The following is a 19,795-nucleotide window of genomic DNA, read 5'->3' on the forward strand; positions in this document are numbered from 1 at the left end:
GGCGGTGCCCATTGTGTACACTGGGGGATGAAAGCTGATGGGGTTCCCCCTGCAACTAAAGCAGAGATCTTCGTGTAAAACTGCGTGTTTTGGGAGAGGAAATGCTTACAGAATTCGCTACAGCCTGCCTTGGTTGACGCAGTTCGCTCCACGTGGGAATCCCTGCATAAAGAAGTTCATTCGTGGAAAACCCAAAGTGTACACAGTGGGAGAAATGATGCTTGTGTTCCACCTGCAACTAAAGCAGAACTCTGTGGTAAAACTGCCGTGTTTTGGAAGAGGAAATGCTTACAGTCCTCGCTACAGCCTGCCTTGGTTGAGGCAGTTCGCTCCACGTCGGAAACCCTGCATATAGAAGTTCATTCGTGGAAGAGCCCAAAGAGTACACAGTGGGAGAAAAGCTGCTTGTGTTCCCCCTGCAACTAAAGCAGAGTTCTAGCGTTAAGACTGCGTGGTTTGGGAGAGGATATGCTTACAGTCCTCGCTATAGCCTGCCATGGTTGAGGCAGTTCGCTCCACGTGGGAAACCCTGCATATACAAGTTCATTCGTGAAGAGACCAAAGACTACACAGTGATAGAAATGCTGCTTGTGTTCCACCTGCAACTAAAGCAGAGGTCATCGGGTAAAACTGCGTGTTTTGGGAGAGGAAATACTTACAGTCCTTACGAAAGCCTGCCTTCCTTGAGGCAGTTCGCTGCTCGTGGGACAACCTGCATATTGAACATTCATTCGGGGAAGGGCCCTTTGTATAAAGTGTGGGACAAATGCAGCTTGTGTTCCACCTGCAATTAAAGCAGAGTTCTTCGGGTAAAGGTGCCGTGTTTTCAGAGAGGAAATTCTTAGAGACCACAGTAGTGCCTGCCATGGCTGAGGCAGTTCACTCCACGCGGGAAACCATTCTTATAGAACAAGTTCATTAGGGGAAGTGCCCATTGTGTACACTGTGGGAGAAAAGATGCTTGTGTTCCCCCTTCAACTACAGCAGAGTTCTTCGGGTAAACCTGCGTGATTTGGTAGAGGATATGCTTACAGTCCTCACTACAGCCTGCCATGGTGGAGGCAGTTCGATCCTCGTGGGAATCCCTGCATAAAGAAGTTCATTCGTGCAAGAGCCCAAAGAGTACACAGTGGGAGAAAAGCTGCTTGTGTTACCCCTGCAACTAAAGCAGAGTTCTACCTTTAAGCCTGCGTGGTTTGGGAGAGGATATGCTTACAGTCCTCGCTACAGCCTGTCATGGTTAAGGCAGTTCGCTCCACGTGGGAAACCCTGCATATACAAGTTCATTTGTGAATAGACCAAAGAGTACACAGTGGGAGAAATGCTGCTTGTGTTCCACCTGCAACTAAAGCAAAGTTCTTCGGGTAAAACTGCGTGTTTTGGGAGAGGAAATGCTTACAGTCCTTACGAGAGCATGCCTTCATTGAGGCAGTTCGTTGCACGTGGGACACCCTGCATATTGAAGATTCATTCGGGGAAGGGCACTTTGTATAAAGAGTGGGACAAATGCAGCTTGTGTTCCACCTGCCACTAAAGCAGAGTTCTTCGGGTAAAAGTGCCGTGTTTTCAGAGAGGAAGTCCTTAGAGACCACAGTAGAGCCTGCCATGGTTGAGGCAGTTCGCTCCACGCGGGAATCCATTCTTATAGAACAAGTTCATTAGGGGAAGTGCCCATTGTGTACACTGGGGAATGAAAGCTGATGGGGTTCCCCCTGCAACTAAAGCAGAGATCTTCGTGTAAAACTGCGTGTTTTGGGAGAGGAAATGCTTACAGTATTCGCTACAGCCTGCCTTGGTTGAGGCAGTTCGCTCCACATGGGAATCCCTGCATAAAGAAGTTCATTCGTGGAAGACCCAAAGAGTACACAGTGGGAGAAATGATGCTTGTGTTCCACCTGCAACTAAAGCAGAATTCTGTGGTAAAACTGCCGTGTTTTGGAAGAGGAAATGCTTACAGTCCTCGCTACAGCCTGCCTTCGTTGAGGCAGTTCGCTCCACGTCAGAAACCCTGCATATAGAAGTTCATTCGTGGAAGAGCCCAAAGAGTACACAGTGGAAGAAAAGCTGCTTGTGTTACCCCTGCAACTAAAGCAGAGTTCTACCATTAAAACTGCGTGGTGTGGGAGAGGATATGCTTACAGTCCTCGCTACAGCCTGCCAGGTTAGAAGCAGTTCACTCCACGTGGGAAACCCTGCATATACAAATTCATTTGTGAAGACACCAAAGAGTACACAGTGGGAGAAATGCTGCTTGTGTTCCACCTGCAACTAAAGCAGAGGTCTTTGGGTAAAACTGCGTGTTTTGGGAGAGGAAATGCTTACAGTCCTTATGAGAGGCTGCCTTCATTGAGGCAGTTCGCTGCACGTGGGACACCGTGCATATTGAAGATTCATTCGGGGAAGGGCACTTTGTATAAGGTGTGGGACAATTGCAGCTTGTGTTCCACCTGCAACTAAGCAGAGTTCTTCGGGTAAAACTGCCGTGTTTTCAGAGAAGAAATTCTTAGAGACCACAGTAGTGCCTGCCATGGCTGAGGCAGTTCGCTCCACGCGGGAAACCATTCTTATAGAACAAGTTCATTAGGGGTGGTGCCCATTGTGTACACTGGGGGATGAAAGCTGATGGGGTTCCCCCTGCAACTAAAGCAGAGATCTTCGTGTAAAACTGCGTGTTTTGGGAGAGGAAATGCTTACAGAATTCGCTACAGCCTGCCTTGGTTGACGCAGTTCGCTCCACGTGGGAATCCCTGCATAAAGAAGTTCATTCGTGGAAAACCCAAAGTGTACACAGTGGGAGAAATGATGCTTGTGTTCCACCTGCAACTAAAGCAGAACTCTGTGGTAAAACTGCCGTGTTTTGGAAGAGGAAATGCTTACAGTCCTCGCTACAGCCTGCCTTGGTTGAGGCAGTTCGCTCCACGTCGGAAACCCTGCATATAGAAGTTCATTCGTGGAAGAGCCCAAATAGTACACAGTGGGAGAAAAGCTGCTTGTGTTCCCCCTGCAACTAAAGCAGAGTTCTACGGTTAAAACTGCGTGGTTTGGGAGAGGATATGCTTACAGTCCTCGCTACAGCCTCACATGGTTGAGGAAGTTCGCTCCACGTGGGAAACCCTGCATATACAAGTTCATTCGTGAAGAGACCAAAGAGTACACAGTGGGATAAATGCTGCTTGTGTTCCACCTGCAACTAAAGCAGAGTTCTTTGGGTAAAACTGCGTGTTTTGGGAGAGGAAATGCTTACAGTCCTAACGAGAGCCTGCCTTCATTGAGGCAGTTCGCTGCTCGTGGGACAACCTGAAGATTGAACATTCATTCGGGGAAGGGCCCTTTGTATAAAGTGTGGGACAAATGCAGCTTGTGTTCCACCTGCAACTAAAGCAGAGTTCTTCGGGTAAAGGTGCCGTGTTTTCAGAGAGGAAATTCTTAGAGACCACAGTAGTGCCTGCAATGGCTGAGGCAGTTCACTCCACGCGGGAAACCATTCTTATAGAACAAGTTCATTAGGGGAAGTGCACATTGTGTACACTGTGGGAGAAAAGATGCTTGTGTTCCCCCTTCAACTACAGCAGAGTTCTTCGGGTAAACCTGCGTGATTTGGTAGAGGATATGCTTACAGTCCTCGCTACAGCCTGCCATGGTGGAGGCAGTTCGATCCTCGTGGGAATCCCTGCATAAAGAAGTTCATTCGTGCAAGAGCCCAAAGAGTACACAGTGGGAGAAAAGCTGCTTGTGTTACCCCTGCAACTAAAGCAGAGTTCTACCTTTAAGCCTGCGTGGTTTGGGAGAGGATATGCTTACAGTCCTCGCTACAGCCTGTCATGGTTAAGGCAGTTCGCTCCACGTGGGAAACCCTGCATATACAAGTTCATTTGTGAATAGACCAAAGAGTACACAGTGGGAGAAATGCTGCTTGTGTTCCACCTGCAACTAAAGCAGAGTTCTTCGGGTAAAACTGCGTGTTTTGGGAGAGGAAATGCTTACAGTCCTTACGAGAGCATGCCTTCATTGAGGCAGTTCGTTGCACGTGGGACACCCTGCATATTGAAGATTCATTCGGGGAAGGGCACTTTGTATAAAGAGTGGGACAAATGCAGCTTGTGTTCCACCTGCCACTAAAGCAGAGTTCTTCGGGTAAAAGTGCCGTGTTTTCAGAGAGGAAGTCCTTAGAGACCACAGTAGAGCCTGCCATGGTTGAGGCAGTTCGCTCCACGCGGGAATCCATTCTTATAGAACAAGTTCATTAGGGGAAGTGCCCATTGTGTACACTGGGGGATGAAAGCTGATGGGGTTCCCCCTGCAACTAAAGCAGAGATCTTCGTGTAAAACTGCGTGTTTCGGGAGAGGAAATGCTTACAGTATTCGCTACAGCCTGCCTTGGTTGAGGCAGTTCGCTCCACGTGGGAATCCCTGCATAAAGAAGTTCATTCGTGGAAGACCCAAAGAGTACACAGTGGGAGAAAAGATGCTTGTGTTCCACCTGCAACTAAAGCAGAATTCTGTGGTAAAACTGCCGTGTTTTGGAAGAGGAAATGCTTACAGTCCTCGCTACAGCCTGCCTTCGTTGAGGCAGTTCGCTCCACGTCGGAAACCCTGCATATAGAAGTTCATTCGTGGAAGAGCCCAAAGAGTACACAGTGGGAGAAAAGCTGCTTGTGTTACCCCTGCAACTAAAGCAGAGTTCTACCATTAAAACTGCGTGGTGTGGGAGAGGATATGCTTACAGTCCTCGCTACAGCCTGCCAGGTTAGAAGCAGTTCACTCCACGTGGGAAACCCTGCATATACAAGTTCATTTGTGAATAGACCAAAGAGTACACAGTGGGAGAAATGCTGCTTGTGTTCCACCTGCAACTAAAGCAAAGTTCTTCGGGTAAAACTGCGTGTTTTGGGAGAGGAAATGCTTACAGTCCTTACGAGAGCATGCCTTCATTGAGGCAGTTCGTTGCACGTGGGACACCCTGCATATTGAAGATTCATTCGGGGAAGGGCACTTTGTATAAAGAGTGGGACAAATGCAGCTTGTGTTCCACCTGCCACTAAAGCAGAGTTCTTCGGGTAAAAGTGCCGTGTTTTCAGAGAGGAAGTCCTTAGAGACCACAGTAGAGCCTGCCATGGTGGAGGCAGTTCGCTCCTCGTGGGAATCCCTGCATAAAGAAGTTCATTCGTGTAAGAGCCCAAAGAGTACACAGTGGGAGTAATGCTGCTTGTCTTCCACCTGCAACTACAGCAGAATTCTTTGGTAAAACTGCCGTGGTTTGTAAGAGGAAATACTTACAGTCCTCGCTACAGCCTGCCTTGGTTGAGGCAGTTAGCTCCACGTCGGAAATGCGGCATATAGAAGTTCATTCGTGGAAGAGCCCAAAGAGTACACAGTGGGAGAAAAGCTGCTTGTGTTCCCCCTGCAACTAAAGAAGAGTTCTACAGTTAAAACTGCGTGGTTTGGGAGAGGATATGCTTACAGTCCTCGCTAAAGCCTGCCATGGTTGAGGCAGTTCGCTCCACGTGGGAAACCCTGCATATACAAGTTCATTCGTGAAGAGACCAAAGAGTACACTGGGAGAAATGCTGCTTGTGTTCCACCTGCAACTAAAGCAGAGTTCTTTGGGTAAAACTGCGTGTTTTGGGAGAGGAAATGCTTACAGTCCTTACGAGAGCCTGCCTTCATTGAGGCAGTTCGCTGCTCGTGGGACAACCTGCATATTGAACATTCATTCGGGGAAGGGCCCTTTGTATAAAGTGTGGGACAAATGCAGCTTGTGTTCCACCTGCAACTAAAACAGAGTTCTTCGGGTAAAAGTGCCGTGTTTTCAGAGAGGAAATTCTTAGAGACCACAGTAGTGCCTGCCATGGCTGAGGCAGTTCGCTCCATGCGGGAAACCATTCTTATAGAACAAGTTCATTAGGGGAAGTGCCCATTGTGTACACTGTGGGAGAAAAGATGCTTGTGTTCCCCCTGCAACTAAAGCAGAGTTCTTTGGGTAAACCTGCATGATTTGGTAGAAGATATGCTTACAGTCCTCGCTACAGTCTGCCATGGTGGAGGCAGTTCGCTCCTCGTGGGAATCCCTGCATAAAGAAGTTCATTCGTGTAAGAGCCCAAAGAGTACACAGTGGGAGTAATGCTGCTTGTATTCCACCTGTAACTAAAGCAGAATTCTTTGGTAAAACTGCCGTGTTTTGTAAGAGGAAATGCTTACAGTCCTCGCTAAAGCCTGCCTTGGTTGAGGCAGTTCGCTCCACGTCGGAAACCCTGCATATAGAAGTTCATTCGTGGAAGAGCCCAAAGAGTACACAGTGGGAGAAAAGCTGCTTGTGTTCCCCCTGCAACTAAAGCAGAGTTCTACGGTTAAAACTGCGTGGTTTGGGAGAGGATATACTTACAGTCGTCGCTACAGCCTGCCATGGTGGAGGCAGTTCGCTCCACGTGGGAAACCCTGCATATACAAGTTCATTCGTGAAGAGACCAAAGAGTACACAGTGGGAGAAATGCTGCTTGTGTTCCACCTGCAACTAAAGCAGAGTTCTTCGGGTAAAACTGCGGGTTTTTGGAGAGGAAATGCTTACAGTCCTTACGAGAGACTGCCTTCATTGAGGCAGTTCGCTGCTCGTGGGACAACCTGCAGACTGAACATTCATTCTGGGAAGGGCCCTTTGTATAAAGGGTGGGCCAAATGCAGCTTGTGTTCCACCTGCAACTAAAGCAGAGTTCTTCGGGTAAACCTGCGTGATTTGGTAGAGGATATGCTTACAGTCCTCACTACAGCCTGCCATGGTGGAGGCAGTTCGCTCCACGTGGGAAACCATTCTTATAGAACAAGTTCATTAGGGGAAGTGCGCATTGTGTACATTGTGGGAGAAAAGATGCTTGTGTTCCCCCTGCAAATAAGCAGAGTTCTTCGGGTAAACCTGCGTGATTTGGTAGAGGATATGCTTACAGTCCTAGCTACAGCCTGCCATGGTGGAGGCAGTTCGCTCCTCGTGGGAATCCCTGCATAAAGAAGTTCATTCGTGGAAGAGCCCAAAGAGTACACAGTGGGAGAAATGATGCTTGTGTTCCACCTGCAACTAAAGCAGAATTCTGTGGTAAAACTGCCGTGTTTTGGAAGAGGAAATGCTTACAGTCCTCGCTACAGCCTTCCTTGGTTGAGGCAGTTCGCTCCACGTCGGAAACCCTGCATATAGAAGTTCATTCGTGGAAGAGCCCAAAGAGTACACAGTGGGAGAAAAGCTGCTTGTGTTCCCCCTGCAACTAAAGCAGAGTCCTAGCGTTAAAACTGCGTGGTTTGGGAGAGGATATGCTTACAGTCCTCGCTACAGCCTGCCATGGTTGAGGCAGTTCGCTCCACGGGGGAAACCCTGCATATACAAGTTCATTCGTAAAGAGACCAAAGAGTACACAGTGGGAGAAATGCTGCTTGTGTTCCACCTGCAACTAAAGCAGAGTTCTTCGGGTAAAACTGCGTGTTTTGGGAGAGGAAGTGCTTACAGTCCTTACGGGAGCCTGCCTTCATTGAGGCAGTTCGCTGCACGTGGGACACCCTGCATATTGAAGATTCATTCGGGGAAGGGCAGTTTGTATAAGGTGTGGGACAATTGCAGCTTGTGTTCCACCTGCAACTAAAGCAGAGTTCTTCAGGTAAAAGTGCCGTGTTTTCAGAGAAGAAATTCTTAGAGACCACAGTAGTGCCTGCCATGGCTGAGGCAGTTCTCTCCATGCGGGAAAACATTCTTATAAACAAGTTCATTAGTGGAAGTGCACATTGTGTACACTGTGGGAGAAAAGATGCTTGTGTTCCCCCTGCAACTAAAGCAGAGTTCTTCGGGTAACCCTGCGTGATTTGGTAGAGGATATGCTTACAGTCCCCGCTACAGCCTGCCATGGTGGAGGCAGTTCGCTCCTCGTGGGAATCCCTGCATAAAGAAGTTCATTCGTGTAAGAGCCCAAAGAGTACACAGTGGGAGTAATGCTGCTTGTATTCCACCTGCAACTACAGCAGAATTCTTTGGTAAAACTGCCGTGTTTTGTAAGAGGAAATACTTACAGTCCTCGCTACAGCCTGCCTTGGTTGAGGCAGTTCGCTCCACGTCGGAAACCCTGCATATAGAAGTTCATTCGTGGAAGAGCCCAAAGAGTACACAGTGGGAGAAAAGCTGCTTGTGTTCCCCCTGCAACTAAAGAAGAGTTCTACAGTTAAAACTGCGTGGTTTGGGAGAGGATATGCTTACAGTCCTCGTTAAAGCCTGCCATGGTTGAGACAGTTCGCTCCACGTGGGAAACCCTGCATATACAAGTTCATTCGTGAAGAGACCAAAGAGTACACTGGGAGAAATGCTGCTTGTGTTCCACCTGCAACTAAAGCAGAGTTCTTTGGGTAAAACTGCGTGTTTTGGGAGAGGAAATGCTTACAGTCCTTACGAGAGCCTGCCTTCATTGAGGCAGTTCGCTGCTCGTGGGACAACCTGCATATTGAACATTCATTCTGGGAAGGGCCCTTTGTATAAAGTGTGGGACAAATGCAGCTTGTGTTCCACCTGCAACTAAAACAGAGTTCTTCGGGTAAAAGTGCCGTGTTTTCAGAGAGGAAATTCTTAGAGACCACAGTAGTGCCTGCCATGGCTGAGGCAGTTCGCTCCATGCGGGAAACCATTCTTATAGAACAAGTTCATTAGGGGAAGTGCCCATTGTGTACACTGTGGGAGAAAAGATGCTTGTGTTCCCCCTTCAACTAAAGCAGAGTTCTTCGGGTAAACCTGCGTGATTTGGTAGAGGATATGCTTACAGTCCTCACTACAGCCTGCCATGGTGGAGGCAGTTCGATCCTCGTGGGAATCCCTGCATAAAGAAGTTCATTCGTGCAAGAGCCCAAAGAGTACACAGTGGGAGAAAAGCTGCTTGTGTTACCCCTGCAACTAAAGCAGAGTTCTACCTTTAAGCCTGCGTGGTTTGGGAGAGGATATGCTTACAGTCCTCGCTACAGCCTGTCATGGTTAATGCTGTTCGCTCCACGTGGGAAACACTGCATATACAAGTTCATTTGTGAATAGACCAAAGAGTACACAGTGGGAGAAATGCTGCTTGTGTTCCACCTGCAACTAAAGCAAAGTTCTTCGGGTAAAACTGCGTGTTTTGGGAGAGGAAATGCTTACAGTCCTTACGAGAGCATGCCTTCATTGAGGCAGTTCGTTGCACGTGGGACACCCTGCATATTGAAGATTCATTCGGGGAAGGGCACTTTGTATAAAGAGTGGGACAAATGCAGCTTGTGTTCCACCTGCCACTAAAGCAGAGTTCTTCGGGTAAAAGTGCCGTGTTTTCAGAGAGGAAGTCCTTAGAGACCACAGTAGAGCCTGCCATGGTTGAGGCAGTTCGCTCCACGCGGGAATCCATTCTTATAGAACAAGTTCATTAGGGGAAGTGCCCATTGTGTACACTGGGGGATGAAAGCTGATGGGGTTCCCCCTGCAACTAAAGCAGAGATCTTCGTGTAAAACTGCGTGTTTTGGGAGAGGAAATGCTTACAGTATTCGCTACAGCCTGCCTTGGTTGAGGCAGTTCGCTCCACATGGGAATCCCTGCATAAAGAAGTTCATTCGTGGAAGACCCAAAGAGTACACAGTGGGAGAAATGATGCTTGTGTTCCACCTGCAACTAAAGCAGAATTCTGTGGTAAAACTGCCGTGTTTTGGAAGAGGAAATGCTTACAGTCCTCGCTACAGCCTGCCTTCATTGAGGCAGTTCGCTCCACGTCAGAAACCCTGCATATAGAAGTTCAATCGTGGAAGAGCCCAAAGAGTACACAGTGGAAGAAAAGCTGCTTGTGTTCCCCTGCAACTAAAGCAGAGTTCTACCATTAAAACTGCGTGGTTTGGGAGAGGATATGCTTACAGTCCTCGCTACAGCCTGCCAGGTTAGAAGCAGTTCACTCCACGTGGGAAACCCTGCATATACAAATTCATTTGTGAAGACACCAAAGAGTACACAGTGGGAGAAATGCTGCTTGTGTTCCACCTGCAACTAAAGCAGAGGTCTTCGGGTAAAACTGCGTGTTTTGGGAGAGGAAATGCTTACAGTCCTTATGAGAGGCTGCCTTCATTGAGGCAGTTCGCTGCACGTGGGACACCCTGCATATTGAAGATTCATTCGGGGAAGGGCAGTTTGTATAAGGTGTGGGACACTTGCAGCTTGTGTTCCACCTGCAACTAAGCAGAGTTCTTCGGGTAAAACTGCCGTGTTTTCAGAGAAGAAATTCTTAGAGACCACAGTAGTGCCTGCCATGGCTGAGGCAGTTCGCTCCACGAGGGAAACCATTCTTATAGAACAAGTTCATTAGGGGAAGTGCCCATTGTGTACACTGTGGGAGAAAAGATGCTTGTGTTCCCCCTGCAACTAAAGCAGAGTTCTTCGGGTAAACCTGCGTGATTTGGTAGAGGATATGCTTACAGTCCTCGCTACAGCCTGCCATGGAGGAGGCAGTTCGCTCCTCGTGGGAATCCCTGCATAAATAAGTTCATTCGTGTAAGAGCCCAAAGAGTACACAGTGGGAGTAATGCTGCTTGTATTCCACCTGCAACTAAAGCAGAATTCTTTGGTAAAACTGCCGTGTTTGTAAGAGGAAATACTTACAGTCCTCGCTACAGCCTGCCTTGGTTGAGGCAGTTCGCTCCACGTCGGAAATGCGGCATATAGAAGTTCATTCGTGGAAGAGCCCAAAGAGTACACAGTGGGAGAAAAGCTGCTTGTGTTCCCCCTGCAGCTAAAGCAGAGTTCTACGGTTAAAACTGCGTGGTTTGGGAGAGGATATGCTTACAGTCCTCGCTACAGCCTCCCATGGTTGAGGAAGTTCGCTCCACGTGGGAAACCCTGCATATACAAGTTCATTCGTGAAGAGACCAAAGAGTACACAGTGGGAGAAATGCTGCTTGTGTTCCACCTGCAACTAAAGCAGAGTTCTTTGGGTAAAACTGCGTGTTTTGGGAGAGGAAATGCTTACAGTCCTTACGAGAGCCTGCCTTCATTGAGGCAGTTCGCTGCTCGTGGGACAACCTGCATATTGAACATTCATTCGGGGAAGGGCCCTTTGTATAAAGTGTGGGACAAATGCAGCTTGTGTTCCACCTGCAACTAAAGCAGAGTTCTTCGGGTAAAAGTGCCGTGTTTTCAGAGAGGAAATTCTTAGAGACCACAGTAGTGCCTGCCATGGCTGAGGCAGTTCGCGCCACGTGGGAAACCATTCTTATAGAACAAGTTCATTAAGGGAAGTGCCCATTGTGTACACTGTGGGAGAAAAGATGCTTGTGTTCCCCCTGCAAATAAGCAGAGTTCTTCGGGTAAACCTGCGTGATTTGGTAGAGGATATGCTTACAGTCCTCGCTACAGCCTGCCATGGTGGAGGCAGTTCGCTCCTCGTGGGAATCCCTGCATAAAGAAGTTCATTCGTGTAAGAGCCCAAAGAGTACACAGTGGGAGTAATGTTGCTTGTATTCCACCTGCAACTAAAGCAGAATTCTTTGGTAAAACTGCCGTGTTTTGGAAGAGGAAATGCTTACTGTCCTCGCTACAGCCTGCCTTGGTTGAGGCAGTTCGCTCCCCGTAGGAAACCCTGTATATAGAAGTTCATTCGTGGAAGAGCCCAAAGAGTACACAGTGGGAGAAAAGCTGCTTGTGTTCCCCCTGCAACTAAAGCAGAGTTCTACCGTTAAAACTGCGTGGTTTGGGAGAGGATATGCTTACAGTCCTCGCTACAGCCTGCCATGGTTGAGGCAGTTCGCTCCGGGGGGGGAAACCCTGCATATACAAGTTCATTCGTGAAGAGACCAAAGAGTACACAGTGGGAGAAATGCTGCTTGTGTTCCACCTGCAACTAAAGCAGAGTTCTTTGGGTAAAACTGCGTGTTTTGGGAGAGGAAATGCTTACAGTCCTTACGAGAGCCTGCCTTCATTGAGGCAGTTCGCTGCTCGTGGGACAACCTGAAGATTGAACATTCATTCGGGGAAGGGCCCTTTGTATAAAGTGTGGGACAAATGCAGCTTGTGTTCCACCGGCAACTAAAGCAGAGTTCTTCGGGTAAAAGTTCCGTGTTTTCAGAGAGGAAATTCTTAGAGACCACAGTAGTGCCTGCCATGGCTGAGGCAGTTCGCTCCACGCGGGAAACCATTCTTATAGAACAAGTTCATTAGGGGAAGTGCCCATTGTGTACACTGTGGGAGAAAAGATGCTTGTGTTCCCCCTGCAACTAAAGCAGAGTTCTTTGGGTAAACCTGCATGATTTGGTAGAAGATATGCTTACAGTCCTCGCTACAGTCTGCCATGGTGGAGGCAGTTCGCTCCTCGTGGGAATCCCTGCATAAAGAAGTTCATTCGTGTAAGAGCCCAAAGAGTACACAGTGGGAGTAATGCTGCTTGTATTCCTCCTGTAACTAAAGCAGAATTCTTTGGTAAAACTGCCGTGTTTTGTAAGAGGAAATGCTTACAGTCCTCGCTAAAGCCTGCATTGGTTGAGGCAGTTCGCTCCACGTCGGAAACCCTGCATATAGAAGTTCATTCGTGGAAGAGCCCAAAGAGTACACAGTGGGAGAAAAGCTGCTTGTGTTCCCCCTGCAAGTAAAGCAGAGTTCTACGGTTAAAACTGCGTGGTTTGGGAGAGGATATACTTACAGTCGTCGCTACAGCCTGCCATGGTGGAGGCAGTTCGCTCCACGTGGGAAACCCTGCATATACAAGTTCATTCGTGAAGAGACCAAAGAGTACACAGTGGGAGAAATGCTGCTTGTGTTCCACCTGCAACTAAAGCAGAGTTCTTCGGGTAAAACTGCGGGTTTTTGGAGAGGAAATGCTTACAGTCCTTACGAGAGACTGCCTTCATTGAGGCAGTTCGCTGCTCGTGGGACAACCTGCAGACTGAACATTCATTCTGGGAAGGGCCCTTTGTATAAAGGGTGGGACAAATGCAGCTTGTGTTCCACCTGCAACTAAAGCAGAGTTCTTCGGGTAAAAGTGCCGTGTTTTCAGAGAGGAAATTCTTAGAGACCACAGTAGTGCCTGCCATGGCTGAGGCAGTTCGCTCCACGCGGGAAACCATTCTTATAGAACAAGTTCATTAGGGGCGGTGCCCATTGTGTACACTGGGGGATGAAAGCTGATGGGGTTCCCCCTGCAACTAAAGCAGAGATCTTCGTGTAAAACTGCGTGTTTTGGGAGAGGAAATGCTTACAGAATTCGCTACAGCCTGCCTTGGTTGACGCAGTTCGCTCCACGTGGGAATCCCTGCATAAAGAAGTTCATTCGTGGAAAACCCAAAGTGTACACAGTGGGAGAAATGATGCTTGTGTTCCACCTGCAACTAAAGCAGAACTCTGTGGTAAAACTGCCGTGTTTTGGAAGAGGAAATGCTTACAGTCCTCGCTACAGCCTGCCTTCGTTGAGGCAGTTCGCTCCACGTCGGAAACCCTGCATATAGAAGTTCATTCGTGGAAGAGCCCAAAGAGTACACAGTGGGAGAAAAGCTGCTTGTGTTCCCCCTGCAACTAAAGCAGAGTTCTAGCGTTAAGACTGCGTGGTTTGGGAGAGGATATGCTTACAGTCCTCGCTATAGCCTGCCATGGTTGAGGCAGTTCGCTCCACGTGGGAAACCCTGCATATACAAGTTCATTCGTGAAGAGACCAAAGACTACACAGTGGTAGAAATGCTGCTTGTGTTCCACCTGCAACTAAAGCAGAGGTCATCGGGTAAAACTGCGTGTTTTGGGAGAGGAAATACTTACAGTCCTTACGAAAGCCTGCCTTCCTTGAGGCAGTTCGCTGCTCGTGGGACAACCTGCATATTGAACATTCATTCGGGGAAGGGCCCTTTGTATAAAGTGTGGGACAAATGCAGCTTGTGTTCCACCTGCAACTAAAACAGAGTTCTTCGGGTAAAAGTGCCGTGTTTTCAGAGAGGAAATTCTTAGAGACCACAGTAGTGCCTGCCATGGCTGAGGCAGTTCGCTCCATGCGGAAAACCATTCTTATAGAACAAGTTCATTAGGGGAAGTGCCCATTGTGTACACTGTGGGAGAAAAGATGCTTGTGTTCCCCCTGCAACTAAAGCAGAGTTCTTTGGATAAACCTGCATGATTTGGTAGAAGATATGCTTACAGTCCTCGCTACAGTCTGCCATGGTGGAGGCAGTTCGCTCCTCGTGGGAATCCCTGCATAAAGAAGTTCATTCGTGTAAGAGCCCAAAGAGTACACAGTGGGAGTAATGCTGCTTGTATTCCACCTGTAACTAAAGCAGAATTCTTTGGTAAAACTGCCGTGTTTTGTAAGAGGAAATGCTTACAGTCCTCGCTAAAGCCTGCCTTGGTTGAGGCAGTTCGCTCCACGTCGGAAACCCTGCATATAGAAGTTCATTCGTGGAAGAGCCCAAAGAGTACACAGTGGGAGAAAAGCTGCTTGTGTTCCCCCTGCAACTAAAGCAGAGTTCTACGGTTAAAACTGCGTGGTTTGGGAGAGGATATACTTACAGTCGTCGCTACAGCCTGCCATGGTGGAGGCAGTTCGCTCCACGTGGGAAACCCTGCATATACAAGTTCATTCGTGAAGAGACCAAAGAGTACACAGTGGGAGAAATGCTGCTTGTGTTCCACCTGCAACTAAAGCAGAGTTCTTCGGGTAAAACTGCGGGTTTTTGGAGAGGAAATGCTTACAGTCCTTACGAGAGACTGCCTTCATTGAGGCAGTTCGCTGCTCGTGGGACAACCTGCAGACTGAACATTCATTCTGGGAAGGGCCCTTTGTATAAAGGGTGGGACAAATGCAGCTTGTGTTCCACCTGCAACTAAAGCAGAGTTCTTCGGGTAAAAGTGCCGTGTTTTCAGAGAGGAAATTCTTAGAGACCACAGTAGTGCCTGCCATGGCTGAGGCAGTTCGCTCCACGCGGGAAACCATTCTTATAGAACAAGTTCATTAGGGGCGGTGCCCATTGTGTACACTGGGGGATGAAAGCTGATGGGGTTCCCCCTGCAACTAAAGCAGAGATCTTTGTGTAAAACTGCGTGTTTTGGGAGAGGAAATGCTTACAGAATTCGCTACAGCCTGCCTTGGTTGACGCAGTTCGCTCCACGTGGGAATCCCTGCATAAAGAAGTTCATTCGTGGAAAACCCAAAGTGTACACAGTGGGAGAAATGATGCTTGTGTTCCACCTGCAACTAAAGCAGAACTCTGTGGTAAAACTGCCGTGTTTTGGAAGAGGAAATGCTTACAGTCCTCGCTACAGCCTGCCTTGGTTGAGGCAGTTCGCTCCACGTCGGAAACCCTGCATATAGAAGTTCATTCGTGGAAGAGCCCAAAGAGTACACAGTGGGAGAAAAGCTGCTTGTGTTCCCCCTGCAACTAAAGCAGAGTTCTAGCGTTAAGACTGCGTGGTTTGGGAGAGGATATGCTTATAGTCCTCGCTATAGCCTGCCATGGTTGAGGCAGTTCGCTCCACGTGGGAAACCCTGCATATACAAGTTCATTCGTGAAGAGACCAAAGACTACACAGTGATAGAAATGCTGCTTGTGTTCCACCTGCAACTAAAGCAGAGGTCATCGGGTAAAACTGCGTGTTTTGGGAGAGGAAATACTTACAGTCCTTTCGAAAGCCTGCCTTCCTTGAGGCAGTTCGCTGCTCGTGGGACAACCTGCATATTGAACATTCATTCGGGGAAGGGCCCTTTGTATAAAGTGTGGGACAAATGCAGCTTGTGTTCCACCTGCAATTAAAGCAGAGTTCTTCGGGTAAAGGTGCCGTGTTTTCAGAGAGGAAATTCTTAGAGACCACAGTAGTGCCTGCAATGGCTGAGGCAGTTCACTCCACGCGGGAAACCATTCTTATAGAACAAGTTCATTAGGGGAAGTGCCCATTGTGTACACTGTGGGAGAAAAGATGCTTGTGTTCCCCCTTCAACTACAGCAGAGTTCTTCGGGTAAACCTGCGTGATTTGGTAGAGGATATGCTTACAGTCCTCACTACAGCCTGCCATGGTGGAGGCAGTTCGATCCTCGTGGGAATCCCTGCATAAAGAAGTTCATTCGTGCAAGAGCCCAAAGAGTACACAGTGGGAGAAAAGCTGCTTGTGTTACCCCTGCAACTAAAGCAGAGTTCTACCTTTAAGCCTGCGTGGTTTGGGAGAGGATATGCTTACAGTCCTCGCTACAGCCTGTCATGGTTAAGGCAGTTCGCTCCACGTGGGAAACCCTGCATATACAAGTTCATTTGTGAATAGACCAAAGAGTACACAGTGGGAGAAATGCTGCTTGTGTTCCACCTGCAACTAAAGCAAAGTTCTTCGGGTAAAACTGCGTGTTTTGGGAGAGGAAATGCTTACAGTCCTTACGAGAGCATGCCTTCATTGAGGCAGTTCGTTGCACGTGGGACACCCTGCATATTGAAGATTCATTCGGGGAAGGGCACTTTGTATAAAGAGTGGGACAAATGCAGCTTGTGTTCCACCTGCCACTAAAGCAGAGTTCTTCGGGTAAAAGTGCCGTGTTTTCAGAGAGGAAGTCCTTAGAGACCACAGTAGAGCCTGCCATGGTTGAGGCAGTTCGCTCCACGCGGGAATCCATTCTTATAGAACAAGTTCATTAGGGGAAGTGCCCATTGTGTACACTGGGGAATGAAAGCTGATGGGGTTCCCCCTGCAACTAAAGCAGAGATCTTCGTGTAAAACTGCGTGTTTTGGGAGAGGAAATGCTTACAGTATTCGCTACAGCCTGCCTTGGTTGAGGCATTTCGCTCCACATGGGAATCCCTGCATAAAGAAGTTCATTCGTGGAAGACCCAAAGAGTACACAGTGGGAGAAAAGATGCTTGTGTTCCACCTGCAACTAAAGCAGAATTCTGTGGTAAAACTGCCGTGTTTTGGAAGAGGAAATGCTTACAGTCCTCGCTACAGCCTGCCTTCGTTGAGGCAGTTCGCTCCACGTCAGAAACCCTGCATATAGAAGTTCATTCGTGGAAGAGCCCAAAGAGTACACAGTGGAAGAAAAGCTGCTTGTGTTACCCCTGCAACTAAAGCAGAGTTCTACCATTAAAACTGCATGGTGTGGGAGAGGATATGCTTACAGTCCTCGCTACAGCCTGCCAGGTTAGAAGCAGTTCACTCCACGTGGGAAACCCTGCATATACAAATTCATTTGTGAAGACACCAAAGAGTACACAGTGGGAGAAATGCTGCTTGTGTTCCACCTGCAACTAAAGCAGAGGTCTTTGGGTAAAACTGCGTGTTTTGGGAGAGGAAATGCTTACAGTCCTTATGAGAGGCTGCCTTCATTGAGGCAGTTCGCTGCACGTGGGACACCGTGCATATTGAAGATTCATTCGGGGAAGGGCACTTTGTATAAGGTGTGGGACAATTGCAGATTGTGTTCCACCTGCAACTAAGCAGAGTTCTTCGGGTAAAACTGCCGTGTTTTCAGAGAAGAAATTCTTAGAGACCACAGTAGTGCCTGCCATGGCTGAGGCAGTTCGCTCCACGCGGGAAACCATTCTTATAGAACAAGTTCATTATGGGCGGTGCCCATTGTGTACACTGGGGGATGAAAGCTGATGGGGTTCCCCCTGCAACTAAAGCAGAGATCTTCGTGTAAAACTGCGTGTTTTGGGAGAGGAAATGCTTACAGAATTCGCTACAGCCTGCCTTGGTTGACGCAGTTCGCTCCACGTGTGAATCCCTGCATAAAGAAGTTCATTCGTGGAAAACCCAAAGTGTACACAGTGGGAGAAATGATGCTTGTGTTCCACCTGCAACTAAAGCAGAACTCTGTGGTAAAACTGCCGTGTTTTGGAAGAGGAAATGCTTACAGTCCTCGCTACAGCCTGCCTTGGTTGAGGCAGTTCGCTCCACGTCGGAAACCCTGCATATAGAAGTTCATTCGTGGAAGAGCCCAAATAGTACACAGTGGGAGAAAAGCTGCTTGTGTTCCCCCTGCAACTAAAGCAGAGTTCTACGGTTAAAACTGCGTGGTTTGGGAGAGGATATGCTTACAGTCCTCGCTACAGCCTCCCATGGTTGAGGAAGTTCGCTCCACGTGGGAAACCCTGCATATACAAGTTCATTCGTGAAGAGACCAAAGAGTACACAGTGGGAGAAATGCTGCTTGTGTTCCACCTGCAACTAAAGCAGAGTTCTTTGGGTAAAACTGCGTGTTTTGGGAGAGGAAATGCTTACAGTCCTAACGAGAGCCTGCCTTCATTGAGGCAGTTCGCTGCTCGTGGGACAACCTGAAGATTGAACATTCATTCGGGGAAGGGCCCTTTGTATAAAGTGTGGGACAAATGCAGCTTGTGTTCCACCTGCAACTAAAGCAGAGTTCTTCGGGTAAAAGTGCCGTGTTTTCAGAGTGGAAATTCTTAGAGACCACAGTAGTGCCTGCCATGGCTGAGGCAGTTCGCTCCACGTGGGAAACCATTCTTATAGAACAAGTTCATTAGGGGAAGTGCCCATTGTGTACACTGTGGGAGAAAAGATGCTTGTGTTCCCCCTGCAAATAAGCAGAGTTCTTCGGGTAAACCTGCGTGATTTGGTAGAGGATATGCTTACAGTCCTCGCTACAGCCTGCCATGGTGGAGGCAGTTCGCTCCTCGTGGGAATCCCTGCATAAAGAAGTTCATTCGTGGAAGAGCCCAAAGAGTACACAGTGGGAGAAATGATGCTTGTGTTCCACCTGCAACTAAAGCAGAATTCTGTGGTAAAACTGCCGTGTTTTGGAAGAGGAAATGCTTACAGTCCTCGCTACAGCCTTCCTTGGTTGAGGCAGTTCGCTCCACGTCGGAAACCCTGCATATAGAAGTTCATTCGTGGAAGAGCCCAAAGAGTACACAGTGGGAGAAAAGCTGCTTGTGTTCCCCCTGCAACTAAAGCAGAGTTCTAGCGTTAAAACTGCGTGGTTTGGGAGAGGATATGCTTACAGTCCTCGCTACAGCCTGCCATGGTTCAGGCAGGTCGCTCCACGGGGGAAACCCTGCATATACAAGTTCATTCGTGAAGAGACCAAAGAGTACACAGTGGGAGAAATGCTGCTTGTGTTCCACCTGCAACTAAAGCAGAGTTCTTCGGGTAAAACTGCGTGTTTTGGGAGAGGAAGTGCTTACAGTCCTTACGGGAGCCTGCCTTCATTGAGGCAGTTCGCTGCACGTGGGACACCCTGCATATTGAAGATTCATTCGGGGAAGGGCAGTTTGTATAAGGTGTGGGACAATTGCAGCTTGTGTTCCACCTGCAACTAAAGCAGAGTTCTTCGGGTAAAAGTGCCGTGTTTTCAGAGAAGAAATTCTTAGAGACCACAGTAGTGCCTGCCATGGCTGAGGCAGTTCACTCCATGCGGGAAAACATTCTTATAGAACAAGTTCATTAGTGGAAGTGCACATTGTGTACACTGTGGGAGAAAAGATGCTTGTGTTCCCCCTGCAACTAAAGCAGAGTTCTTCGGGTAACCCTGCGTGATTTGGTAGAGGATATGCTTACAGTCCTCGCTACAGCCTGCCATGGTGGAGGCAGTTCGCTCCTCGTGGGAATCCCTGCATAAAGAAGTTCATTTGTGTAAGAGCCCAAAGAGTACACAGTGGGAGTAATGCTGCTTGTATTCCACCTGCAACTACAGCAGAATTCTTTGGTAAAACTGCCGTGTTTTGTAAGAGGAAATACTTACAGTCCTCGCTACAGCCAGCCTTGGTTGAGGCAGTTAGCTCCACGTCGGAAATGCGGCATATAGAAGTTCATTCGTGGAAGAGCCCAAAGAGTACACAGTGGGAGAAAAGCTGCTTGTGT

This window comes from Mesoplodon densirostris, chromosome 6 (genome assembly GCF_025265405.1).
Source record: "Mesoplodon densirostris isolate mMesDen1 chromosome 6, mMesDen1 primary haplotype, whole genome shotgun sequence".
Lineage (NCBI taxonomy): Eukaryota > Metazoa > Chordata > Mammalia > Artiodactyla > Ziphiidae > Mesoplodon > Mesoplodon densirostris.